At 45.6% G+C, this 25,299-nt stretch overlaps 2 long non-coding RNA genes across 2 annotated transcripts in view; both read left to right on the top strand.

The window, feature by feature from the left end:
- Nucleotides 1-305: 305 nt before the first annotated feature.
- The window catches only part of LOC107505065, a 144,561-nt gene continuing 119,567 nt past the window's right edge, over nucleotides 306-25,299 (top strand). The window contains exon 1 of the long non-coding RNA XR_004950823.1: nucleotides 306-818. This is a non-coding gene — a long non-coding RNA (uncharacterized LOC107505065). The remainder of the gene's footprint in view (nucleotides 819-25,299) is intronic.
- Nucleotides 2,323-11,649, top strand: LOC118602815. Its single transcript, XR_004950825.1, has 2 exons — nucleotides 2,323-6,662; nucleotides 7,449-11,649. It is a non-coding gene; the product is annotated as an uncharacterized LOC118602815 (long non-coding RNA).

The following is a 25,299-nucleotide window of genomic DNA, read 5'->3' as shown; positions in this document are numbered from 1 at the left end:
TCTTTCCCCTAAGAGATGCCCATGAGAATTCTTTAAGCCTCTAGGAGGGGGAAAGTATCTCATGTATTTTTGGTGCCAGAGATAATCAGATAATCGTGCAATTAGCAGTAATTTTATCGCTCCTGTAATTTCCTTTTAACAAGAACGCTCTATAAAAAAATAAGCTGGATTTCTTCTTTTTTCTCCCCCCTTGTTGTTTTGTCTGGAGTGTCTGTCATTAGGAATTTGGTCAGACACCCACGCGATCTGAGAAGAAGCAAGGGGGAGGGGAAAAATGCAGGTGGCAGGACTCCTGGGGAAGGGAATCTGCCAAGCGGGCAGCTTTCCTCAGCTCCCAGCCGAGCACAGACTTCTGGAGGCAGCCAGCCAGATGAGGCCACAAAGGTCTACAGGGACCATCTCCTGTCTCTATAACGACCCCCTCCCTACCCACTGCCCGCAGCAACTCGGTACTAGGGCTGCTGGGGAGGGATACTCGGGAAAGATACCAGAGGCTGGGCGCAGTCTCACGCGGGACTTGGTGACAGGGATGGAGACCATCCAGGTCTACGTCGCAGCAGGGGTGCAAGGGGCAGCTCTCCAAGTTCCACCGGCTGGGCTCAGTTCCACCTGGGCCCAGTGCCAGGGCTGGTCACCACACTCTCCCTCCAATCCCGTGGGCTGTGGCACCGAGGGGTTGCGCAAATTCCCGGCGATTTCCTCACCTCCCCCAGGGCAGAGCCTGCTGTGTGTTCCCTGATTTGGGCCAGCTGTGCAATCAGTGCCAGGTTACCTGCGGGGACCCGTAATTGCCCTGGAGTGGCCTGGGACTTTGCAAGGTAAGCACACGCGGCGCTCCTCCCGCGCCCTGGGTGCGCGTGGCGCGGCGCGCCGGGCGCCCGTCCCTGCTGGCGGCGGGATGCCCAGACCCGGGAAGCGGCGCGGGGCGGGGGGACGCGTGGGGAGGGACTGCGGGAGGCTGCGCTGGGCCAGGCAGGGCAGACTTCGACTCTGCGCCGCTGAGACACCATTCTTCCGCTAATGGGGCTGGGGTCGGGAAGCTGGTGGGTACAGGAAAGACTTATGGCAGAAGAGAGGCCTCACCGTGTCTCCCGGACATAGGGCTTGGGGGACATGAGATCCTCCTGTCCCTTCCCTCCGGTAAAGAGGTCCCTCATTGATGAGCCTTGTCATCATCCTTCAAGTGTAATTTTTTTAAATTGCAAAAATCTTACAGAGCTATTAACCTCAAAAGAGTTTAACATATGGCAGACCGAGACTCCCTCTTACCCTAATTATAAGGCTTGCAGTAATGGGGCTGTCTTTTAAGTTACAGCTGCTGCGCTTTTGGCTTTCGCTAACATTACATCCTATTAAAGAGCTACATTAAATGCATGCAAATTGCCGGAGAGACCGCGCTCTCCCGACCAATGAGGGGGACTAACTGCAGCCAAGGCTGCGATACGGAGGGTCAGACTCACCCTGCTGAGAGCGCCATATGATCTATCAATCAAACTCCTCTCATTAATTAACTAATTCATTAAATATCTTTATATATGAAGGCCCGGCCAGGCGGAACATTGTGTTGACAGGGACGTCCCGTCAGCACTTAGCCCTTTGCGCTCCCCTCCCTTCCCTGACACATCACCTGATGACTGAGAGAGGTCAACTTCCTAGGGTCTGCAGGGGACAGAAGCAGCCATTGCGCCTGTGCCCACCCCTGGGGGGCACCCTCCTTGGGCCTCCAGCACTTGACCCCTGTGTGTTTGGCCTGCTCCAGTAGGGTTGTAATGAGCTACATATGGGTCTGGAACCTTGGCTTCCCTGGTACTCCTAGAAAACCGGCACTGGACTGAACCTTGCTCACTTTGTAACCCCAGTGCTTAGCACAGGGCCCGGCACATGCTCTAAATTTTTGTGGAACGGAGGAAGACATGCTGTGTTGGAGTGCTTTCCTCTCTACAATACCCCTAAGCCCCTAGGAGGCCTTCCCTTGCGATGCTTTTCTGGAAGACTGGACATGCCAGGAAGGACAGGAGGACAGCCCTGTGAGCGGATGGCATCCCTGGAGAGCAGTGGCTTAATAATGGTACTGGAAGAGGGGCAGCGATAGGGGGAAAGGAACTTTTGAAGTTCAGAGCTGGTAAACCATGCAGCCACAATACTTGGACCCTGAAACAAACTCTTGCAAGAATGAAGCTGTCATTCTATGAACAAAAGAGAGACATTTTAGAATGCATGGTGGGCTTCCTTAGTTATATATATAGTTATATATATAGTCATATATATATATAGTTATAACTATATGTGTGTGTATATTTGTATGTGTATTTATGGTATATACTTACAGATATACATATATATATTTATTGAACAACTATTATATAATCACTCCTTTCCTGTTATCTCGTTCAATGTTGATATCAACTTTGCCAGGTGGTTATTTTTACTTCTAGGTTCTAGGAGATGAAATAGAGGCTCAGAAAGAGTAAGTAACTTATCCAAGGTCAAGTGGCAGAGCGAGAATCAGACTCAGGCTTGCTGGATCCAACACCGGTACCTACTGCTATGTCATCAGCATGTAAAAAAATAATGCTTCAGAGATCAGTGGATGTGCTGCTTTCCTCGGTTGCCTGCTGTTCCCCCTTTATTCGCACAGTTGCCTTGCCTTGTTTTGCAGCAGCCATTGTCAGCACTGTCTTCTCTGCTGGGCTGGAGGGTTTTTGCTCTATATTTGGGAAAATGGAGATCACAGCACACCCCACGATCGAGGCTGCCGGCTCTTGACTGCTTGGAATGGCTTAGAGTGATTTTTCATATATGGTACCTATGGCAGACAAAACCAGCTATCTCAAAAGACCTGGGCCCTGAGCAGCTGGGTACCAGGAGTGGTGGTGGGATGGGTACCTCCAAGCCAACTCCTGGAGAATTCTCCTCTACTAGGCCCTGGCCCTTGATAGGGCAGTCACAGGTGAGGACTGCAAGTCAAAATAAAGAGGCTTTATGCAGGTGTTAGCTCTAGTTCCTGCTATTCAGTTCATTCAAGTTTCTCATCCACTCAGATAAAGTGAGGTGTGCAGGTAACTTCCAAAACCTTGGAATTCCCAGGAAATACATGCCCAGATCCTTTTATCCTCCCTATTTCCCTGCCGCTCTCCAGCTCGCTCTTTCTCTTGCCCTTCTAAGACATGGGGCTGATGGACTTTGGCTAGTAACCCCTGTGATGTTGGACACCAACCTCACCATGGGCTTCTATAGCTTCCTCTGACCTCCTCAGTTACCGAAAATAGTTTCAGAATGGGGAGTGCTGTGCTAATGGGGGTTAATGGTAACCTCGGAATCAATTTTCCCTCCCAGAAGAAAATACTACCGGCTTAGGCTGCACAGACTGTAATAGTGAAAATGGCTCTAGATTTGAAAAATTGGCACGTTGTAGTCCAACAAGGCAATTTTTGAATTGTTCCATGCAGCTGGGCACCTCTGGATGCTATGCTGCTTGCGTCCTAACGCTGCAGGATGGAGAGCACTTTCCAGCCACACACAGCTCTGAGGTGGCTTTTTTTTTTTTTTTATCCTACCCTAGCCGGAATTTTTGGTTTTCTTTTGTTCACCTGCCCGAAACCCTCAGAGCTTTGGCCTCTCCCGTAGCAGCTTCCAGAACTATTGGTCATGGCTCTCTGCAGAACCTTACTCTTGAGGGCAAAGGGCCTGGGAAAGAGGGTTTCCTAAAGACCACGGGTCTGTACACAGGCTGCAAGGAAAGGCGGAGAATGCTCAGGACCACTACTTCGAACCAGCTTTTTCTGGCAAGTCTTAAAGCTAAGCCTGTCTTGGACTTAATGATGAGAACCAAGAGGAGGGAATGTGTGTGATCATTGTGCAAGACACTTGATTTTGATGAGTTATGTTTTCTCTATTATAAAAGGCAAACCATTCATCTTGTTTTTATAAACATTAAAATGCAAAGCATCTTAGGATAAATCTATATGATATGTATTACAAGTAATAGAGCCACAGGGAGAACTGCAAGGCAGTTAACCAGTTACTTAGTAAACACCCTCATTGTACAGATGGGGATATGGAGGGTTGCCCAGGGTCAGATATCTGGTTGATGGAAAAGAACTTGCTCCTACTATACTGTGTACTAGGCTTGTTGGGTAATGATCCAAGTGGCCAACTGTTAGATTTCTCTGTTCTCGGAGCCACAGCTCTCTTCATCCGGTCTATTCCCCTTTCTGTGAGTTCTCTTAATGGTGGCCCCTATTTGATGACTCAAGATTAGAACCACTTAATGTGTTGAAATTGAACATGGAACAAGTGCTAAACTGAGACTTGACCTATGACTGGTCTCCCTACTGTCCACCTTGCTGCCTTCCAATCCATTTTCCTCAATACATCCTGTGATCTTTGCCATGCCCATAGATGATCTCATTCTCTTACTCCCCTGGATACAGTGCAGCCCCCTCTCTGTGGCTTAACATGCGATTCATGACATGACTTGTGCCTATTTCTCCAACCCTCACGGCTCACAACCATTTACTTTCTACTCTATCTTTACCTCACGATCGCCAGTTTTCCCATCATGTTGCTGTCTCCTTAAATGCATCTCGCCTTCATTCACCTTTGCATTCCTCTTTGCCTTTGCACATTCAATTATAACTCCTCCTAGAAGTCTCTATCTACCTCAGACTGTCCCCCTCATTCCCACTTCCCTTCATTTGGATAGCTCTAACTCATCCTTCCATTCAGCTGAGACGCCAGTTTCTCTTCACTGAGCCCCACAGTCTAGATTAGGTGCTCTTTCCATGGCCTCTTAAAGCATCCTTTACTTCCCCTATGCTATCCCTTTCTACTCTGTATTACAATTGCCCATTAAACAATTTTAATCTTCCATTAGAATGGCAGCTCCAGGAAGGCAGGGTCATATCATGTTCACTGTTTATGCCCAGCACCTGGAAGACTTCCTGGCTCATGACAGGTACTCCACGAGTAGTTGAATGACTTATATAAAAATGCTGCTGCTACTACTACTATAACAAATAACAATAGCTGATATTTACTGAGTGCTTTCATGTGCCAGAAACTACGCTAAGTGCTTACGTGCATCATCTAATTTATATTAGTTCTTGTATGAATTGAATGAGTCCAGAGAGAAAGGTTCTCATTCTGGCTCTGCCACCTGCTGACTATGTGACTTTCAATAATTACCATGGTTTCCTCAATTTTGAATAAAGGAGAGGGAAGGGGGCAAGCCAAATGTAATTTCTCGGTTCTTTTTCTTAGGCAAAGAGGGCGTCAAGAGTCAGTCCACATGGGCCTAGGGGAATCAACCCTCAGAACTGAGAGAACCGGCAGACACAGAGGGTCAGCTTTGTAGTCTGGGAGCAGGAGGAGGGGTATATGGCTAAGGCCGGGCAGGGCAGCGGGTTGCTGTCCCACGCTGTGGTAGAGCTTCAAAATAGAGAAGCCTACTGCTAGCTGAGTCATTAACGCTGGTCTCCTCGCCGTCACCTCAGGCATTGTCTGATTTAAGTGTAATAGCTTGTTTGGTGGATTTTGCCTTCTATAGAAATCCCCCCAAGAGTGAAGTGCTGCATTCAGCTGGGAGAGCACAGGCCTTTGTGCGCTGATGGTTGGGCCTCAGCTGAACGGCTGAATGTGTTTGGAGTTGGTTATCAAAGGGGTGGATAAATTAGAGTGCAGGGCTGAAAAGAGAGGAAGAAGGGGTCCTTTCAGGAGAAGGGCTGAGTGCTTAGGCAGCTGACTTGAGGCTGGGAGACCCTAAGGTGAGCCCTCTTCCTTTTGGCAACTGTACTAGTATTAGTACTAGTATAAGTAGGCCTGGCTATACCTGGGCGGAGTGCAAACTCTGAGGCCCAACCAGGTCCTGGGGGGCAGGAGGAGGGGTGGCAAATGATGTTCCTAACAGAATGGCCTCCAGTGCCTGGAGAAGGGCTGCTGGGAAGTTGGTGCACACAGCATTTTCACTCCTTGCTGCAGTCTCCATTCTAGCTGGGTTAGATAGTTGCACAAGCCTTAAGCGCCCATCCCCTGGATTTATTGGATCATGTTCTGGTGGTGCTGAAGGCTCCAAGGGGCCCCTTTTGTCTTATGGATGTTATTTGGGGCATTGGACCCTTCTTTTTATTGGCCCCACCCTCATACACCCATCTTCCTTCCATCTCCCAACACTCACATAGGCTGGTTCTCAGGACATTTTTACAGAATGCCTTCATCAGCCCAGAATATGGAGCTCTCAAAATAAGAGGTCCTGGGCATTCACCCCTCTCTATGAACTTGGCTTCTGATGTCCAGATTCAGAGGCCAAGCTGGGCACAGCTGTCAGCTGAGTCACAAGCAAGGCTGACTAAATAATAAGTTGTACCGAGTACCCAATTTTTTTTCCTATAAGAATACCTCCCTCTGTCTTTCAGTGGGCCTTTCCCCCACTATCAGTGTCTCTGGGCCCCTCATTGACAGCTTCTTATCCTGTGGGATCTTAATGAACAAGGTCATTCCTCAAGGAACCAGTGACCTGTCTTTTGTTTGTCTATTAGTGACTAACCCTTAACGACAATATCTTAGGTGTATATCGTTTTCCAGGTGGAAGGAACCTGAGACACCAACCTGTAGACCTATTATTAAAACCTGTTTGGAGCTGCACATATTTTAAAGGATTGTCTGTAAGTTATGACCCTCACCCCAGCAAAACACACATAGTCTCACACATACAAAAATTTACTTGCCATTTCTGGGGGTTCACACCCTCTAAATCTATTTGTACATCTCATCTTGGCTGCACATTTGAATCATCTGGGAGCTTCTATAAAATTCCAGAGGTCTGGGCCTTACACACAGAGACTCTCACTTAATTGGTCCAGGGTGGGTCTTGGCATTAGCGCTTTTTTGTTGTTGTTAAACACTCTAGGAGACTCTAATGCAGCCAGGATTGGGAATCATTGCCCTAGGGCCTCTTAACCTCCCTCCACTCCCTGGATTAAGAACCCCACCTGTGGACAGCCAATACCTGTAGAGAAAGGCACATAGGAAGGCACATGCTGGAGACATTGCAGGAATGCATTAGATACCATGAGCAGATTTGTCATTTTGCCCACTGTGTTTAAAATCCTTTTCTTCTTTCCTTACCCCTTGAGGGGTGCTTCCTTGGTGTTCGCGTATAATAATTTAAGTATACCACAGTGGGAAGGGAGCCTGGTTGCCTTGATGTGCTTCTGTCATTTCAAGGAGCTCAATAAAAATTTAGTTTCGGTGTTCACTCAATGCAACTTCCGCATAGAGGTCTTATGTTGCAAACCAGATTTCTCTTTTCATCTGGTCACCCCTGGGGAAATTGTGTATTTGAAATTCAAACAATATTTGGGCAAAGAGAATTTCTCATTATATGTAGTGGGGAAGGCCAATGAGAGGCAAGCGCTGAGAAATGATTGAGTGACATTTCTATTTGCTAGTTTGACTTTTCCACCAGTGGCACCCGTGCTTTGGGGCTGCCAGAGAACTTCAGCTTCCTGGTGTGGACTGGAAATGCCAGACCCTTGGAACAAATCATCTGGAGGAGAAAAATGTGAGTGGGGTAGAAACAGATTTGAAGAGTCAATGTGACCTCAAACCGATATCATTGGAAGCAATGGGTGTAAGATAGGGAAAGAATTGTGTGTTTTGCACAAGTTCTCTCTAGGGAGAAGATTGTTCAATTTATAGACTCTCATGATTGAAGGGAACTCAGAAATCACCAGAATCTACCTTCTTTGGTAGGTGAATCCCCTCTCTAAGTTCCTGACACTGGTCAAGGATTCAAATTGATTCATACATTTATTCATATATTTATTGAGCACAAGCAATATCTGATACTTGGCAAGGTATGCAGGGGAATTCACAGATTGACAGATAATACCTGCCCTTAAGTAACTTACAGTTTTCTGAGGACCCAAACAGCTACAATGTCAGGGAGACATGGTACATGTTGGGAATGCAGGAAGCTGAGGAGAAGAAATGTAACCTTGATTGAGAGTCCGTTAGGAGCCAGGTACTTTCCCCAAATTGCTTCTTTTAATCATTACAGCTCTTGAAAATAAGTAGTATTATCATCACCCCCTTTTTCCAGAAAAGGAAACTGTTGCTCAGAGAGGCAAATTTGTTTTCTCAAAGTGGCAGAGCCAATAACAAGAGTGAACATGTTAGCCCAGCATGTTCCGGGCCAATACTCTTGCTGCTGTAACTATCTGCTTTCCTAAGAGGAGCTCGAAAAGGGCAAGGACTGGCTTTAGGCTGGGGTGGGGAAAGATCAGGGAGGGATATGAGCAGACAGAAATGGGGTGATAGGAGTTACACTGAGAATAAAGCTACACAGTGCTTTAGTGTTTGGAGGAGAAAAGGTAGCACCTTTGGCTGGAATGCTGGGGTAGAGATGACCCGGAATAGGAAGCGGGGTTAGAAAAGATTTTTTTAAGGGCACAGAAGCTGAGGAATTAGGATTTGTGGTGGGTTAGGTAGTGAGAAACTCCTAAAAGTTTTCAAGGAGAGAAGGAGTATAATGTGATCATTGTTACACTTGATTTGGGAGTAAACATGGAGATTCTCAATCCTGGCTCTATCATTCCCCAGCAGATTATTTAATCTCTCTATGATTCAGTTCCTTCATCTGTAAAATGAGAATGAGAAATAACATTTACCTCATGGAGTTGTAAGGATCAGATAAGTAATATATGTGGAACACTTAGAATAATGCCTGGCACGTAGTATGCTCTTCCTAAATTTTATCCTTTGGGAATTTAATTCTAATAATGGTGTGTATAGTAGGAGTTGAAGAGTGGAGAGGTAGAAGGCCCTGATATTAGTTAGGAGGCTATCGTAATAGTCTGGGTAAGAGAGTCTAAGGGCTTTGCCTTCAGTAGTACTGATGGAATGTGAGGCTGTGAGAGGCATGGGGAGGTGGAGTCTGTTACTCTCCTTCTGATTGGCGGTGGGGGTGCATTCAGGAGTCCTCTGCGATCACTCTGGGAGGAGAGCAGTGTCAGTCATAGAATTCAGGGGCATGGGGAGAGGTCACAGATGAGTGGGGCAAGGTGAGAAATCAGGTCTAAAACTATGTTAAACTAGAATGAGAAGCAGCCACAGAGCTGAAAGAGATGGGGAAGGAAGTCAATACTTGCCCTTGGCTTGATTCTGCATGGCTGCTCTGCTTCTTTGTGCCCTCTGGGTCTTGGGAAGCCCATCTCCATGCTGCTCCTATGCTCCTATCTCTTCTGAGCCCTTCCCGAGCTCCCGTCCCCTGCCACGTGCCCTCTACAGCTGTTTCGCCAAAGGGCAGGGTGTGGAATCCTGGGTCTCTGTCAAAGCAGGCAATGTGTCCTGCTGATGCCTTGGGTAGCTGGGTGGGAAGGATGAGTTAGTAGAATGCTCAAGCTGTGTGAGCTAGGAGGGAGAGGAAAACACTAGAGGAGGATGGTAGGTCGTAGTAGAAAACAAGTGTGCCTTGGGAGGGGAAAACTGATGAGTCATAAGCTTTGAGGCTTTCAAGGGTTTCCTGTTGCCTCAAGAATCCCTTGATGTGGGCCCAGTGCCCTTCTAAACTCCCCAGGCTTGTCTGATAGTGTGCACATGCATTGTGGGTGGTGGTAGCACTGGCTTATTGCCTGGAAGGGATGTGGAGGGAGGCTGGATGTCCTCTGGTGAGTAGGGCTGCTCAGCCTGGAGCCCCCCAGCTCTCCATCCTCCATTTAATTCTTCCATTTGATCCCACCCGCCTCTTGGCCACATTGCTGCTCCTGCCACCATTGACATAGGTTCAGATAGTTCCCTGAGTTGAACATAAGGAATTCAGACAAAAGGGGACCTACAGTGAAAAGGAGTGTCTTATAACAAAATTACCAACCTGCTGTCAACTAGGTACTCTGCCTCTGCACAACTGACTCCAGACAGGCTATAGCCTGTCAGGCCAGAGCTTGCCTAGGGAGTTCTGTGGGCAGACAGAGTCCATTACCCAGAAAGGTTCCACTTAACCTCCCCTGCTGTTTGCGGACCCTGCCCCATCCTCTGCAGCATCACTGGCCTCGGTCAAAGCACCAATGGCCTGCACCGGAGCCGGCTGCTTGCCAACCCTGTCCTTGGATATGTCTGGTGCCACCAGTTCCAGAGGGCCAGCCTCTTGCCTGCATCTGCTCTAGGGTTTCCTACTCTGGCTCTTAATCAGTGGATTTCTATTTTTCCCCTGCAGACCTCACAGGATCATCAGGTGAGATGGACACCTAGGGTCTGCCTCATCTCTCATGTTCACTTGGCAGCTAGCCTCCTGCCCTCTTTTGAGCCTCATGGTCCTCATCCTCCTTGGTCACCTGTCCTACTGCAGTGGGTTACGATCTGGAGTCAGGCAGAGATGGGTTTGAAGCCTGGATCAGCCACACACTGCTGTGTGACGTGGCACATTAATTTAACATCTTTAAATTTCAGTTTCACCATTTGTGAAATGAAAATAATAACATATATTTTATTATTACAGTGAGGAGCGGGGAAGATAGGGGGTATAAAGTACCTAAAGTGTCTGGCACAGACTAAATGCTTAACTAACATTCTTCTCTTTCTCCTTCCCTCCTTCCCCCTCTTCCTCCTCCACATCCCCATTTCTCTTCCGCTTCTTTCTTTCCTTCTCCTGTTTATTCCTTTTAAATCCTCACTATCGGAGAGTTTGTTGTTTCTGCTATAGAAACCTACATTTGGAGAAAACCTGGCTTCTAGTACAGACTTGTCTACCAATTTTCTTCATAGAGAATTTAGTCCACCATTCCAAAATATATCATGAAATTAGGATATGTTTTCCCCGACTGGTTAATTTACAGGTCAAGGTTAACCCGACTGGTTAAGTCCTAAGTGACACTAACTTCTTCCTGTTTAATAACTGAAATTTTGGATTTCACAGGCATATCCTCCCTGTCTATCTTCTCAACCAGCAATCTCCCAACTATTTGCTGTTAATCAGAAACATCTCAAGGCACAGTTTAGAGCTCTATAACGCTCTGATAGGATTTCAGCTTCAAACATGTGCTCCATGGATGGAAGGCAGAACCCTCAGTCATTTGGTCATTAAGCCATTCAACAAACACTTATTGAGAGCTTACTATGTACCTGGGAGCTGAGGGTTTGAAGGCAAATAACATATAGTCCAACCCTTCAACAGGTGAGTAGTCTGCTGGAGAGGTGGATAAGTAAACAGATAATTACAATACAATGTACTAAATGCTATGACAGAAGTAGAATAATGTGACTGAGGAAGAGGGGTTGGAGAGGCTTTTTTGACTGTCCGAAGCCATATTCTGCAGTTCAAGTGGGATTTACCTGAGAGAGGCCAGAAATGTGGAGACCTAAACTGTCCCTCCAGCTTTGCTGGGGAGGAGTGGTACCTCAGAATGGGAGCAACTGACTGCTTAGTAGGCCCCAGTCCAGCCATCGGCAATCTTTCCAATTTAGATTCTTTTGTTGCTATCCATTCACAAAGCCTTCTGTCCGAGGGACCAATCCCTGATGGCCAGGACAGCTGGAGCAGAAGGCTCTCTCTGCGTGTCTCTCAGGTTTGGGCCAGTGTCCTCCGTCTATCTCCCTGGCCATGGAGGTAGGTTGGTGAGGTGGGACTGATGGATTCTGTGAGCGGTGACTGCACCCTAGCACTATACTAATTGTGCTAGACAGAGCTGTTTAAATACCACCAGACAGAATATTACTCAAATTAAAATGAGGCCTTAAATGTCATTATTTGTGTCATTATTAATAGCCCCTAATTGTGTTCTCTAATCATCATGAAATTATGTTAGTATTAATATTCACGTCAAAGCTGCTTAGGGAACTTGGAAGATTTAAAAAAAAATTATACCATATGCCAGTTCCCATGAATGTGAAGCGAATGCTGGTTTTAGTGCTTTAGTTCAGGCTGGAGATGAGACAGTGGCTTCGATGGCTGGGGACAGCCCCTGATTGCAAAGATCCCCCTAATTTCTGCCCCCTGAGTGCCCAACTCCTGCGCTCCTCCACCTGGGAGACCCTTTGAGGTGTTAGGAGGACCTGTTCTCACAGAACACTTTGCAGGTCTCGTGCCAGCTGCTCTCGCTGGCGGGGGCACTGGAATCGGCGCTGACTGGAACAGGTTTGGTGCCTGGGACCCGACATTCCTCCTCTTCTCCTGGAGCTTTGAGACTTGCCTATATCTAAACACCGTGATAAAAAACATGTGGCAACCCCACCCGTCTTCACTCTCCAGCTACTCACAGTCCCCACCTCATGGTATTTTGGGTTCTGCTCAAACTGCCCTTCATGGCTTGAGGAAGCAGTGCAAAAGGAATGAGTATGAGTCTCCCAGGGAAATTCATTGTATACTGTAAGATAGAAAAAACTTTCAGATAATGAACTTAGAGACTCAGAATTTGAAAGCATATAGAGTGTCCATAAAATCTGGAAACAGGTGAATCTAACTATATTCTCAAGGATATCTTTGTACTGTAAGGAAATAAAAATAGTATCATTCATGTTTCTACATTTTATGGGGAATCTGTACTTTGCCCTGTGCTAATCCTGCCTGGGCTTTTGGGGTAAACACTGACTTCCAGTATTTGAATTGGGCTCTGGGGCTCTCTTTGGGTGGTTTCTTATCAGAGGCATCACGCCTGAGAGCCTCAATCAGGGATAAGCTGAATTGTGCCTTTCCTCAGCTCACATGGGCTTCTAATTCTGTGTCCCTCTCAGACTGACTCCAGGTACAAGAGGTGAGGTGGTAACAAGGCAGGCAATATTGCCAATTAGAGTTTCCCTCCCTAGGGGGATGTGTGGGGCGACTGCCCTGGGACCCCCAGAGGCTTCAGTCTCCTGCTGACATCACTCACAGACTTCTCTTCATGTTCCTACAACATTCCTTCAGGCTGCCTGCTCGATGCCTCAGTCATCCACTAATGGAGTCCACGTGACCACAATGTGTCAGACAAATCTGGGGCAACCGCCTCACTCTCTTCCCAGAACCCTTGGAATTCTCTGGAACTGAGAATATTTAAATGCCTTTCTTGGTGAAACAGCAGGCTTCCAACCCCCCAAATATTATGACTTGAGTTAAATATAACCCAGAACATAAAAATAACGGCACAACGGGGGGATTGGAGAAGCCGTTGAGTGAGCAGCTCTCACATAGTTACGCTATCTGTCACCCTGAGTGTGGCAGGGTGTTCACAGACCCCGGAGCCACTCACACAGAAAGCCCACCAAAACACGCAGAGGTCTTGGTGCATTCTGGGCTGGCGAATAGCTATATTAGCCTAGGTAGGCCTTAAAATCTGCTCGTTTCTGCATATATTCTCTCTCTCTCTTTCTCTCTCTTCTTTTCCTAATCAGATGTGGTGTTATTTAAAGGGTGGGGGAGGAACTATTTTAATTGTGGTGTGGAAAGGGACACCTGCTACTTTCTCAGATGTGAAGCCGGGATGAGGAAGGAGTGGGGCACTCAGCGATGACTTGTCATACTGATGCTTATTTCTAAGCCAGAGGGCAAACAACATGCACTCCTGGTCACCGGGCTGCCTTTTAAGATAATCTAGAAGGAGAAACTTTGATCTTCAGAAGGGGAGGGTGGGGAGATGTACATTTGGGACTGTAAGCCACATTCTCAATCCTCTCAGGGTTTCTCTCTTAACCCCATGCATAAGTGTATGGTAGAAACTCAGTGGGTAATAGATAAACAAAAGGTCTTCTGAAAGTCAGACTCTCTGAATTCCAAACCTAATGATTAGGGTAATTGTCAGCCTAGGGCTGGATTTGAACCAGTGAAACTAGAATAGTAGAATAGGCCCTCTCAGAACCATTCTACCACTGAGTTACTCAGCAACATGGCCACATGGCTGCTCCTCTCTCCTCTGCTTTAGGCCAAACAGCAAATAGTTCAGGCCAGTCTAAAAGAGCAGATATATTGGCATAGTCTTGGTAGAGTGAATACGTTATATGTGTAGGGGGATTTATAGCGTTTGTGATTTGCTTCTACTTCAACTGCCTCCTTTAATCCCCATAATGTAAGTAGGACAGATATAATTGCTTCCCATTTTGCAGATGACACAATTGAGTCTCAGCACAGGTATTACCCAAAGGCTAGATGGCTTACAAGTGACAGAAGCAGAGCTGACCCCCAGTCTTCTGATTGCTGGTGCTGCATTTTGAATAGCCGCCTTCCATTAGGGACACTTCTCTCTGTCCCTCTACACCCCCTCAAGGCAATTTGGGAATCTCGGGGAAAGTTAAGGGGCCAGATCATGATTGCCATAAAGACAGCAGCAACAGTATTAGTAAGTTCTCTGCCCTCCTCCAAATCTTTTTTTTTTTTCCCAGTTATATCTCAAGGTACGTGAGATCAAGAGCAGTGGGAAGATGTGTAAGAAGGTGGTGAGAAAGATTTTACCCTGTCAAGGTCTTTGCTTTTGTTCTCTATAGTCCCTTCCTTAAAGACTTGTCAGTAGAAAGAGCCCCCATTCCTCCTGAATCTGAAAACAAAACCACAAGATACCTCCTCCCCTTCATTTTCCCACCCTTTAACCAGATGATCAAATTCTGAGACACTTTATCAGAGAGAGGACTTGTATTGAGGAGGGCAGTTCCTACATCACTCAGCTGCTGGTTGAGAGTCTCAGGGAGAGACAAGAGCCATACTGAGGATGTCTACTCAGGATTCACACCTGGAGCTGACTACCTGCCTTCTGCTTGAGGGAAATAGACATAAAGCTGTTCTAAGGTCACTCACAAAAAGACAGATGATATCCCCCCTCTCTTCCATTCTGAGACCCACTGTCCAGTTTTCCACTCCTGTGCCCCCTAATCCTTCCTCTACCCCCATCTTCTGCTCTAGAAGCCCCAGCTAGAAGTCGACAAAGCTGAATGGCTGCTTAATGTGCTACAGGTGTTGTTGCTAGGCAACCACCCCACTCTGCAACTTAGACTCTGTCAGCCCAGATCAAATCCCTGGTAGCACTTAACCCCGTAACTGCTTAACACAAATGCTAATTACTGGGACCCACCAAACAGCATATTTATACATCATGATCAAGGATCAGGAGGGTGGATTCTCAGCACCTTTAGTCCTTCAACCAACACTTCTCACCACTAAGACCTGGGTCAGGCTTCTCCAAGCAAGATATGAAGGGCTTTTGCTTATAAGCATCTGTTCCTCTTTTCTAGCTACATCCGGCAGATACAGAATGTAGTGTTGGCTGTCTCACTTCACTGAGCTAGATTCTTCTAATTCAAACAAAAGCCTTGACTGCACTCTGGCCTCGAAGAAAGAGGTTGCAGGGATTGTTCCTGCATTTTAAACTACTTTCAGGTTAACAGTCTTGACCTAAAATGTCACGGTTATGAATAAAATTTATTTCATTGATGTTTGTACTCAGTTGAGCTGGGGACGATCACCAATTTTGACAATTCTAACACTTGAGTATTTTTATACACTCCTATTTTCAGGCTTCACTTCCCCAGATGGAAGTCCTTTAGCTTGACCAGGAATCATAGGAAGCTATAGACATATATAGATAGATACTTATATTAGAACATAGATTGATCTCTAGTAGAATTGATCTATCCTCGGTTTTGCCTCCCTTTTTTGGACTGTGATCACACTGCCCAGTTCACAATAGGGCCTCAGCAGCTATTCATGAATGCATGAACATAATCATGTTTTTAATTTCTCTTTTCTAAACCACAGAGTCAGATTGACAGAGATGATGAGAGAGACCATTAAGGGCCAAAGCAAAGTCCCCATTCTTTCTTCCTACTCTTTTCTCACAAGACCAAATCTGCTTATAAGGAGATTCCCACATGACGCTGAGTCCCCTTTCTGCTGGAGGGGTGCCAAACAGGCTAGCCATGATTGTGAGGGGCGGGCATAGGTCTGCTGGGTCATGGAAGTGGAGAGTACCACCCATTTCCCTAAAACAGCTTCTCTTAATCATGCTAGGCATCTCCCCATGATGCCAGAACTCTGGAAGGAGTTTCAAGGGGTTACTACTACTCTCTTTTCTAGTTGGAAAATCAGTTATCCCTTCCCCTGATGACAGAGATCTAATTATTCAGGAGTACAGGAGCAGAAAGAACTTATTTCTACTGAGCATCCATGTTCATTATTTATTTATTAGCAAATATTTCAACCTCAGGGCCCCGCTGCTAAGTAAGCATCATGCACCCTGTGAATGGAATATGTCAGGCGCCGCACTAGTGCTATGTAAACAGATTTAGCTAACCTTTACCATAGCTCTAGCACATGGATGTAAATATCTCTATCCTACGTGTGAAATACTGAGGTTCAGAGGGGTGAAATAATTTGCTCAATTTTCACAACTAGTGAGTGGCACAGCTGGCATTCTAAACCACACAGTCTCCTGGGAGATTTGAAAAGCACAGCTCAGGGAGGTTAAGTGACTCGCTCGAGAACTCACTGCTGGTAAGTGGTGAGACAAATTTGAATTCTTATTGATCTGGCTCAAAAGTCCTTTTCCTGTTTTGTCCTCTATAAAACACTATTTTTAAGAGCTATCCCTCCAATTTCTGATTTGGATGGTACCTCCTTAAGTGGTGAAAAATCCATGTGTCCAGCATGAAGGAGGAGCAGGTTCCAAGAGGCAGTATAAACTATCCTGACAGGCTATGTCCTGAAATGAGGGTCTCCTGTCCATCCATTTTTTTCCATTTCCTTGAAAGGACTGCATTAGAGAGAGAGAGAGGGAGGGAGAGAAGAACATGCACGCATACACACACGCGCGCACACATGCACGCATGCACGCAAGACTTCTTGTTCTGCAGCCCCATGGCCCCCAGCTTCCCTCCTGCATCTTGAGTCAGTAATGCCTTGGCTTTGGATAAAGCCACTATTACTAGCTCTTGGCACTAAGAGTTGAGAGTGCCAGTTCAGTTACAGGTGACAGAATTGGGAACATCATGATGGCCCTGGCTCCTTCCCAGTAGACCCAATGGGTCATGGAAAGCTCTAGTTGGGGAATTAAAAGGGGGTAAAAAGAGACAGCACATTATGGATCCAAGTGGGTTGGGGAGGGTGAAGGGCTCCCCCACGAGTTTAACACTTTCATGCAAGTGGTTTCTCCATAAAGTATTAATAATGTTCCTATAATTGATACTTCAGGGCAATAACCTCTGACAAAATGGCCCTGATTAGCAGATAATTGAGTGTGTTGGATTGTGTCCTGAGAGAGCTGAACGCCAGGCAAGGCCCATTAGCCCATCATAATGACCCCTTTTGTCAGGTATTAGTGTCATTAAGAGCCTGCTCTCTGAAATCAGTCCCTTTATTTAACTCTTTTCCCTAATTATATGGATCATTTTACAAATCAAAGCAAATGTTTGCATACAGCCCCAGTCATGCAGTAAAGTAAGGCGCCTAAGAAGCAGGCTAGAGATTTCTGAGTGGAGAGTCCTTCGTAAGGAAGACACTTGTAGTAGCAGGGAGTTATCCAGAGGAGATGGGACACCATTTTCACAAGGGCATGGCACATCCTATCGCTCAGGTGCCTGCATAGGGGAACATCTGGATAGGGGCTGCCTTGCCAAGAGAGTTTGCAGGCCACATACAGGTCACCTCCTGTGCACCTGACTCTATCTTGCTAAAACATCTGGCCTCCTGGACTCAGAATAGTTGGATTCTTGACACAGAGAGCACTAGGATGGAAGAGGTCAGCACCTGAGTCCAGCTGCAGAGCACTCAGAAGATATAGAACACCTGTGTTAATGATCTGGTTTTGCCCAGAGTTGACTCACATCTCTGTCAGGAAGCAGGAGTCTCTGGGAGTGGCTGAAGAGGACGAGTAGGGCCAAATCCTCCAGTTCTGGGAAAATGTGGCCACAGTGGCCACGTGTCCATACATAGAGTTGGCAGCTAGCTATGCAGCTAGCACTTCTGGGACTCCCAGAGACTTAGAGCATGATCAGCCCCTGGGCCACACACACAGAAGTTGACACAACAGGAAGCTCAAGGGACAGAAAGCCGCTTTTGACCTGTTCTCCCTAGCGCCTTCTCACTCATTAAAAAGTATAGACAGTTTCCCATTTATTTGAATCCAGTCACTGCCTGACACCTTTTCCACCCTCCCAGCTCAGTACAAAGCTTTTTATCCTAGGGCAGGTTCAGTGTGGGTGAATCAGAAAGAGGTCTCGGTCTCCAACATGAATTGCTTAGAGACGAGGGACTGATAGCTTGTTGGCAGGTAAGAAGGGTATATTTTTATATGTACCAAAGATGAAGCTAAAAGGATATCATTTGTTATAGGAAAGGCCTAGAGGTTGCTGAGCTAGGGAAAATTTATGTGTTAAGCAAAGTGATGAGGGAATTTCCTGAGGAGATTTAGGACCTGCTGTGGGTCTTGGCATGGGGTGTTTGGACCGTATTTCCTATCTTAACCCTGTACTGCATAGTGAATGCTTCTTGAGTTTGCTTTGCCTTGTTTTAATCACAGAGGAGCTTGTGCTCTCATGATTTGCATTGGGCCTGGTGAATTTCCCAGCACCGGCCTTGGGTGGAGAGCTGCCAGCTGTGCAGAGAAACTGTCGGGGTTTTGCCGAGGAAGCAGAATTTTGGTGGTAGTGTGTGACATTCTCCTTTCAGAAATAATACCTTTCATTTAAGGTAGGAGAGGAGGGTTGACATCCCATGAAAATATGATTTTCAGCCCTGTTCTGCTTGAGGTTGGCTTTTTCTGCAGGGCCTTGTTGCTGAAGCCAGAAATGCGAGCACCTCAGCTGCACGTGGGGAGTGGTGGTCAGAGGGACACGTAGGATGCTGCCGAGAGTGGGCCTGGACTTGGGGGGGGGGGTCTACTTTCTGACTGCGGCTCTCCTGTGGTCCAGTTTTGCTTGAGCCCCAAGGAATGCTGCTTCTATGGAATAAAGAATGTGCACCTTACCAACTGGAAAACAATAGAGCAACAATATGTATGTTTAGACAAATAAATGAACCGATATTCTATATTATGGCAATTTCTAAGTAGTAACTTAGAATTCTATATCTGTTCAATCAACAGAAATGTCTTAAACATTATATTGCCGAGACCCTGAAGTAGGCACTAGGTATACATAGATAAACGGCACATAAAACGTACTTTTAACTAGCTGTTTCCTGTGTGGATGGTGGAGGTGCTGCTGGTGCTGGTGGGGTGTACACAGATGCTTAAATCAGTCCATTATATTGCTGCTGTAATAGAAATGTGGGTTTCTTCTGTTATAGGAATGCACAGGGGAAAGAACTACCTACCTCTGGCTTGGAGAGAAGGGAAAGCTTTCCCAAAGATGTAATACTTAAGCTGAGATTTAAGAGTTTGTCAGATAGAGGAATGAAATAAAGCACCATAACAACAAAGAATAGCTACAATTTATTAGGGATTCTACTATAATAATCACAATACCTAATCTTATGGAGCAATTACTCTATGCCAAAACAGTTTGCATAACTTATCTCATTTGATCCTCATAGCAACCCTGTATGATAGCTATTATTGATATCCCCCTTTATAGTTGAGGAAATGGAGATTTATAGGGAATTTACAAAGATTAAATGCTCTGCTGGGACCACACAAGTATGAAGTGTTAGGAATCAAGATTTGAACACAGACTACACAAGCCAGAGCACAAGCTCTTTTTCATCCACTATCCTGACTTCCTAAGCAATGTATAAATGTACATTGCATGTACAAAAACACATTTAATCCTTACCATGGCCCAGAGAAACAGGGATCCTTTATCCTCATTTTCAGGCAAGAAACTTGGGAGTGTGACATGGCGACCTATGGTATGAAGAGGTAAAAGAGGAAGGGCATGCTGGGGAAACTTCCAGAGGTGACTTGTGTGGTTTCCTGTAGATTCTCATTCCTACCACCCTGGCTCTTCAGATTAACAGCTCTAAGTCTCAAGTTATTTGTGGTTATAATGTAGAGTTTGAGGTGACAGGTAGAAGGAGGTGAGGTTGGTAGTAGGTAGAATAACAGTTCTCCTGTCAGTATGCTTGGTTATATGACAAAGGGGTTACAATGGAATGAAGGGTGCTAATCAATTGACCTTAAGATGGGAGGTTGCCCTGGTTTATCTAGATGGGCCCAATGAAATCATAAGAGTCCTTGTGGAAAAGGGAGGCGTAAGAGCAAGAAGTACAGATAAAGCAGTGTGAGAAGGACTTGACCTGATGTTGCTGGCTTTGAAGATGGAAGAAGGAATGCAAGTGGTCTCTAGAAGATGGAAAAGGAAAGGAGATAGATTCTCCCCTCGAGCCTCCAGAAGGAATGCAGCTCTGTCGACATTGTGATTTTAGCTCAATGAGACCCATTTTGGATTTCTGAACACTAAACTATAAAATAGTAAATCTATGTTGTTTTAAGCCACCATGTTTGTGGCAACGGCTTGTAGTAGCAACAGCACTGGAAAACAGAAAGAGTCAGCATGAGAAAGATCTTGCAACCAGACTGAGTTCAGTTATTAATAGTCAATTTTTAAAAATGACTGAAGAGACCACAACCCTGCTGAGTCTAGTCTGTCTGTGACCCAGAGCAGTTCAGCCTTAGAGGATACTACCCAAATCCTCTCAGAAGCCTGGCTCAGCCAGACCATTCTAGACCATCAGGATCTGCACGTTCTTTGGAGAACTCAGAAACAAGATCGCCATTACTCGACCATAATCACATAAACAGGGAGTGAGGGGATGAGGAGATAGTAACCTAGTTCTGTTCCAAGCTGAGTCTGCCCATCATTGAAGATATATTCTTGGGCAAGACGTTATTTTTTCATTGGATTATTCACTTAACAATTATTGACTGGTGACATAGGCCAGATACTGTGTGCAGGAGATACAATGGTGAACAAACATGTTCTTAACCATAGCTGTCACGAAGCATGGAGCTTCTGAGCAAGTCAGATGTTAAAGAAAAAGTCAAAATAGACATGTAATTACAAATTGTAATAAGTGCTATAAAGCGAAAGAGCAGGATATGAAGAGATAATACACCAGGAGTGCCTTATTTCATTGGGGTTTTATGGGAGGTCTCTTGGGAGGTGAGATTTAGGCTGAGATGCATGCATGAAAAGGACTTTGTAGATAAAGAGCCTTCCAAGAAATGGACGCAGCATGTTGAAAGGCTTGTGTCTGGTAAGAGCGTGGCACATTTAAGGAACCCAGAGAAGGCCTGTGAGGCAGAAAAGTGGTATACGAGGGGGAGAGTGGCACAAGATGTTGCTAGAAAGGTAGACGGAGGTTAGATTGTGTGTGTTGGGGGGCATTGTAGGCCCATTTAAGGACCTTGGACATAACCCAGAGCAATGTGAACAACTGAGTGGCGTGATCTGATTTACACTTTGTAAAGAACATGCTGGCTATAGTGTGGTGAATGTTCTAGAAGGAGGTAAGAGAGGACATAGGGAGAGCAGGGAGAAGTCTATGGCAGTAGTCTGAACAAGAGATGATGGTGGCTTAGACAAGAGTAAAGTGCTGGTGAAAATGGGGTGGGTTTAACATTATTTTGAAGATAGATTCATCCAGACTTGGTGATAATTTGGAAATGAGAAGTAAAGGGAGGGACTGGGAAAATTCTCAGGTTTCTGGGAAAAAAATGACTAAATGCATGGAGGTATCATTTATTAAAATGAGAATGGTTGGGGAGGAGAGAAATTGTGATGTGAAGAACTCCGAGGGTTTTGTTTTGAATATATTAAATTTAAGAAGCTTTCGAGAAACTCTTTTAAAAAGACATCTTTAGCAGTTAAATAAACAAGATTGGAACTCAGAAATGAGGCCGAAATCTGGGCTGACGATATAAATTTGGAAAGTCTCAGTATAAAGGTACTAAAGGGACAGGATTAGATGAGTAGAGAGTGAAAAATGATAATGGCCTAACACGAAGCTGGAGAAACATCAACATTTAAAATTTACAATTGCATGAACAGTTATCTTAGCAGACATTCTAGTTGCCCCCCAATGTTTTTTATCCCCCTTCTGGTTAGGTAGGGCCATGTGACTAGTTTTAGTTAAAAAATAGAAATGACAGGGGAAAGCTATATGTGAGTTTCCAATCTTTCTCTTTACTTCCTGCAGCTACAATGTGGGGTCTTTAATTGCCTGGGTCCTTGAGTGACTGTGTGGAGCAGATTCCTTGCAGCTGTGTCTTAGATAGGTAACATGAGATGTAAATCTACTCTTGTTATATTAAGTTACTGAGATCTTGGGGTTGTTTATTATTGTAGCCTATTCTATCCTATTCTTACTATTATAGCCAGGTAAAGAGACAGCATAACATAGTGATTAACAACATAGCTTAGGAACCAAACTGTTCAAATTCCTTCGCGATTTCTAAGAAAGTAAATTGGGGGAAAACCTTCTCTATGTGTCTTAGTTTTCTCATCTGGAAAATGTGGAAAATAGCATCTATATCATAGGATTGCTTTGAGGATTGAAGCAGTTAAAATATAAAGTATTTAGAATTGTACAAATAATGAGTCAGTAACATTTGCTCAAGAAAGAAGAGGCTGCAAAAAAAATCACAGCAAGAGAGTTAGGTGGAAAGCAAGGAAATGTGACATCACAGGAACTGAAGAGAAAGTGCTTCCAGAAGGAAGGAGGGGTAGACTGGTCAGATGCTATTGAAGATTCAAGAGGATGGAAATGCCAAAGAGTGTGCATGAGATTGAGGAAACTGGAGGTCACTGGTAGTCTTAGCAAAGCAATTTCCATGGTAAGCTGGGGCAGTATGTAGGTGAGGGGAACCTTTTGGGGGAGCATGGTTGGAAAGGGAATAAATACAGAGTTAGGGTGGTAGTTAGAGGTGGGTGTGGGGTCGATGAAGCTTTGATTTTAATGTCTTCTGCACCCATCTCTTTTCAACTAAATCTAAATCATCTTTCTCAGTTAAACTCAAGCCCCAAAACTTTGGTGAAGCCTCTCCACCACACAGTCACCAACCCCTTCCTACAGTGCTTGGCATATACCTCCTCCTGCTGTGAATAACACACTTTGGACCTCACCCCCAGGGCCACTATGCTTTGATCCATGTGAATGGAGTCCTTAAAGTTGTGTAGTTGGCACCTGAGTAGCCCTGGATATATCTCCTCAGAAAGTATGCTTCTTCAAGTGAGGACAGCCATCTTGTCTTATACATTTCTGAGTCTTCCTTGATTCCCCATTCATAACAAGTACACACTAAATATTGATCGATGGATTTCCTAAGGTCAGTAGATATGAGAAAACTCAAATATGAGGATACCGAAGCTCCACCTGGATTTGTTCTCTAACTGGCAGCATTTTCAGTAAGCTCTGAGTCTAGGTTGCAACATCTTCAAATTGAGAGTGAAGCAGTTCCATCCACACCACTCTCACTCTAAAAGATGCATGGTGACCTTGGGCAGAAAGGCCTGGGATGGAGAAAGATGTTATCAGTGCTGATAAAGTCCTTGTATGTTGGTCAGGGCTTGTTAATTGCCAGCAAAGAATGATAATGGGCAGGAATGCTGAGGCAGGAGAAGAAACATGTTTGTGCAGAGTCGGAGGCAAGATGAGGGTCCCCTTGGCTGTCAGGCTGAAATCTTTGCCTCTCTGCTGGTTTCCCATCCTAGATGCTCCTAGGAGAGCTGTGTGGGTGTGCAGTTTAAAATAACACAGTATTTTGGGTTTGTTTGGCTTTGAATGCAGTGCCCTAGTAGTATGTAGCAACGTGCTCACCTGGAGCTTATTTGGGGCCTGGAACCATTTCTAGTTGATTAAGTAGAAGCAAGTGAGCTGGGGAGAGCTGTCCAGTTCTGCCACAGGTAAGCCTTCACCTTCAGGGATCTGAAGGTCATCCAATGAAAGTAGCACTCTAGAAGACAGGCTAATGCTGGAGACCAAACCAAGCTAGACAAGAATCTGAATACCAATTAAGAGACATGGTATCCATCACTCCTCTCCTTTGCTTCCATTCATGCTCCTGCCATTGCCTCCCTTCCCCTCCTTTACTATCCAGAGCCATTGTTATATAGAGGTGGAACCCGTTAAAGAGAAATAGGCAGTGGTTGGCATTATCCTAGCAAAAGAAGAGGTCCTCAGTGGCCAGGCGAAATAAGAAAACAGAGTGGGTGCTCGATGACTTTGTCGAAACGAATTGAAGAAGGCATGAGGGATTAGCTCCAATGAGAGTGGTCCTGGGCTGCTCACTGGATGGAGCTCCTTAAGAAAGGAGCAAAATGAATTGCTGATGGGGAGTTGCAAAAACACTCTGTCAGTCCTTTTAAAGACAGATTTTTTTCTCTAACTGAGGTCCCACTTAGAATGAGAAGGGCCAGCTTGGCGAGTTTACCCTCCCTCCCATCTATCCCTGGCCCATTCACTTGCTGATGGCTGATGGCTTCATAGCCTGCCTCACCATGCAGCTGCCTTCTCGCCCTGCATGCTCCTCACTCCTCCTGCGCCCCAGTAGGTCAGCAGGCTGTCTCTTACATTTTTGTCTGTTTCAGCTAACAGATCTCCGACAGGCAGGCTATTTCCCTTCCCAAGAAGACTGCTGGTTTAACAGCGAGGTGGCCTCTGTCCTCCTTGGAGGGTTCTGAGTGTATGAATCAGAGTGGGGTCTGGGGACAGTGTGCTTGCACCCCATGGTGAGGCTGATATAGAACCTGCTCAGATTTGAGATGGGGAGGAAAGTGCTTTTGAACAGCAGATGGAAATTGCTTATGTTTCTGTCATTCTTAATTCCTTACTTACTCAAAAGGAACAGAGAATTCTAAACTCATCTTTTCTAAGAAGGTGCTCCTGGTGAACTAGCTTCCAGAATCTGAGAACCAGAGTTCTCGGATTTCAATGGCCCTAACAGTGAGGGGCCTTGGGGTAGACTGGAAAAATATTCTGGTGTTTTGTAGCCCATGCTTTTCCCTGATGTTCAGTCCCTGTTAATCTGGGAGCATGAGATGTGTTTTGACAAGGGGAATTCTTTGTGTTCTGACTATAAGGGGTGACTGGTGAGTACCCTGACTTTGCTTCTTCCATTGGGAATCCGAAAAATGAAACAGACAGCAGAGGAGTCATGAGGGAAAAATTGAGGAGAGCTACTGGGTGTGTCAAAGTGAGGCTGGGAGTTTTCTGCATTCCTCCCACAAATGACCTCATTCATTATGGAAAAGGTTTAACTGATATTGAGTCATACATGCAAGAAGGAGAAACAGCCCAATCAATACCTCTCTGGAGCTCCTGGGGGTGGTGAATTGCCAGGGGTAGGGTGGGGAAAAAGCAGAGAGGAAAGAGGGGAGAATATTTAGAAACTAGTCTGGCTTAAGAAGTGG

This window comes from Rousettus aegyptiacus, unplaced genomic scaffold (genome assembly GCF_014176215.1).
Source record: "Rousettus aegyptiacus isolate mRouAeg1 unplaced genomic scaffold, mRouAeg1.p scaffold_m13_p_5, whole genome shotgun sequence".
Taxonomy (NCBI): Eukaryota; Metazoa; Chordata; class Mammalia; order Chiroptera; family Pteropodidae; genus Rousettus; species Rousettus aegyptiacus.
This window is presented reverse-complemented; position numbering and strand designations above follow the sequence as displayed.